Here is a 3,458-nt window from a genome sequence, read left to right on the forward strand (position 1 = left end):
TTTTTTTTTTTTTTTCTGATTTTCCATCCTGTGTTTTCTTTTTCTGTTGGGATGCCAAGACAATAGATCAATTGATTCCTCATAATTTTACATGTTTGCAAAGATCTGTTTAGGGTGATATCTAAATAAACAGGATCTTGAACTTTAAATGAATTGTCAGAACAGAAAAGAAGGCAAAAGGAAGACTTAACAATTCTACTTTCAACCTCCACTTCATTTTCTATGTTCTCCAGGCAGAGTATGTTTGTGCTCCTCTTAGTTTCGTACTCTGGTGGTTGCTGCTGCTAATACCAGGGATCACAACTTATTTACCTGTGTACTTCCAGCACTTAGAGCAAAGCTTTGTCTTGAGCAAGTATTCTAGTGCTCTTCTTGTATCTTAATTTTCACATGCATTTTTCTAGGTGCTATGTATGTTCAACTCGACGGCACATAAAACAACATGTAATAAACTGGGGGAAAAGACAGAAAAAGTCATTGCTCCCATGGAGCTTACACTACAGGTAGAGTTGGAGCATGGGGGATAAACAAATTAAGGAAATGAATATAAAACATTTTCTCACTGTTAAGAGTTATGAGAAACACAATGCAGGGTAACGGAATGCAGAAAGATTAAAACTTACATTTTTTAAGTAGAATGGTTAGAAGAAAGCCTCTGATGAAAAAGTTTAGCATAGACTTGAATACATTAAGGGGAAGAAACACACACAGATCGGGGGAGGTGGTAATGTTGAAAAGTTTGGGTATCAAATTATATAAGGACTTATAGGTAAGGGAGTGTAATGGAAACTCAATGGAGGGGTTTGAGTAAATGAAGAAATGAAGGAGGGAACGTTATTTGGTCTAATTTATATTCTGGCTGATATGAAATTAGCTGCTTGGTTTTGTGCAGGGTTAGGGGAATGAAGAAAGTGTAAAAGGTAATGGTGGTTTGGTCTAGTATTTGGGGTGGAATTAGTGAAAAAAAATATCTGATTAGACATACATTTTGAAGGAGGAATTAACAAATATCTTGGATCTACTTAGATTTCCCTATACTTTATTTTTGAATTTGCATTATTACTCCCATATCTCCTGATCAGTCCCTGGACTCATCTTGGCCTGGGAATACTTGACTCCTGAAATCTTAAATTTTGCTATTCCACTCTCTGACTATAATAACTTTTAATTCTTTCAATTATCTCCTCCTTTTCCTTCTGCTATACTCACATACCTTAAGCACGTATCTGGTCTTTTGACTCCCCAGCCCCTTTTCCACTAGGTCACTAGGCCCCTTTGGTCCTTCCTTCCTACATCAATAAGCCCATAATGTATCACCCACCATTTCGTTTACTGACACTCCTCCTTAGAACTGTTTCTTCAATTCATCTCTCCCCTCGAGTTAGCTTCAAATTCCCACGCCATCAATTGTTTTTGTTTTTAGGTACCATCGAGTCCGCTCTGATATACAGTGACCCTATGTACAGCAGAACGAAACATTGCCCAGTTCTGCACCATCCTCACAAAACTTGCTATACCTGAGACCATCATGGCAGCCATTGTGTCAACCTACCTTGTTGAGGGCCTTGCCCTCTTTCACCAATGCTCCCCTTTACCAACCATGATTTCTTTCTCCAGGGAATGGTCCATTCTAACAACATGAGCAAAGTAGATGAGACAAAGTCTGGTCATTCTCTCTTCCAATGAGCATTCTGGCTGTACTTCTTCCAGGACAGATTTATTCATTCTTCTGGTCATCCCTGGTACTTTCCATATTCTTCCCCAATACCACAACTCAAAAGCATCAACTCTTCTTTGGTCTTTCCTTATTCATTGTCCAGCTTTCACTTGCATATAAGGTGATTGAAAACACTATGGCTTGGGGTAGGTGCACGTTAGTCTTCAAAGAGGCATCTTTGCTCTTTAGCACTTTAAAGAGGTCTTTTTCAGCAGATTTGCCCAGTGCAATATGTAGTCTGATTTCTTGACTACTGCTTCCATTGGTATTGATTTGGAAACAAGTAATATGAAATCTTTGACAACTTAAATCTTTTCTCCATTTATCGTGATGCTGCTTATTGGTCCGGGTGTGAGAATTTTTGTTTTCTTTAAGTTGAGGTGTAATCCATACTGCAGACTGTAGTCTTTAATCTTCATCAATAAGTGTTTCAAGTCATTCTCACTTTCAGCAAGCAAAGTTGTGTCATCTACATATTGCAGGTTGTTAATATGCTTTCCTCCAATCCTGATACCACATTCTTCTTCATATAGTCCAGCTTCTCACACTATTTGCTCAGCATACAGTTTGAATAAGTATGGTGAAAAGATACAACCCTAATCCATTCCCTACATGATTTTAAACCATGCAATATCCCCTTGTCCTGTTTGAATGACAGCCCCCTGGTCTATGTACAGGTTCCTCATGAGCACAATTAAGTGTTCTGGAATTCTCATTCTTCTCAATGTTATCCATAATTTGTTATACTCAAATGCCTTTGCACAGTCAATAAAACACAAGTAAACATCATTCTGGTATTCTTTGCTTTGAGCCAAGATCCATGTGACATCAACCATAATATGCCTCGTTCCACGTCCTTTTCTGAATCCAGCTTTCATTTCTGGAAGCTCCCTGTCAATATGGCTGCAACCATTTTTTAATTATATTCAGCAAGATTTTACTTGCATATGATATTAGAGATGTTGCTGTTGTTAGGTGTCATCAAGTCATTTTCGACTCATAGTAACCGTAAGCACAGCAGAATGAAACACCATCCGATTCCGCACCAGCTCCATGATCCTTGCTATACTTGAGCCCATCAACACAGCCACCGTGTCAATCCATCTTGTTGAGGGCCTTCCCCTCTTTCATCGACCCTTCACCTTATCAAGCATGACATCCTTCTCTAGGGAATGGTTCCTCCTGACAATATGATCAAAGTAGCTGAGATGAAGTCTGGCCATTCTCGCTTCCAAGGAGCATTTTGGCTGCACTTCCTCCAGGACAGATCTGTTAGTTCTTTAAGCAGTCCATGGTACCTTCAGTATTTTTTGCCAGCACCACAACTCAACATCATCAGCTCTTCTTTGGTTTTCCTTATTCACTGTCCAGCTCTCACATTCATATGAAGTGATTGAAAATATCATGGCTTGTGTCAGGCACACCTTACTCCTCAAGTAGACATCCTTGCTCCTCAGCACTTGAAAGAGTTCCTTAGCAGCCAGCTTGCCCAGTGCTACATGTCATCTAATGTCCTGAATGCTGCTTCCATTGGTGTGGACTGTAGAACCAAGCAATGTGAATTCTTGACAGCCTCAATCTTTTCTCCATTTATCGTGATGCTGTTTATTGGTCCAGTCATTGGTCTTGGAAAATTCTACCATGCGATTGCCAGCATTATTTCTGTCACCAAGGCCAAATTTTCCAACTACCAGTGATTCTTCTTGGTTTCCAACTTTTGCATTCCAGTCACCAGTGATAA

This window comes from Orycteropus afer, unplaced genomic scaffold (assembly GCF_000298275.1).
Source record: "Orycteropus afer afer isolate SDZICR_OR568_19922 unplaced genomic scaffold, OryAfe1.0 scaffold00898, whole genome shotgun sequence".
NCBI lineage: Eukaryota > Metazoa > Chordata > Mammalia > Tubulidentata > Orycteropodidae > Orycteropus > Orycteropus afer.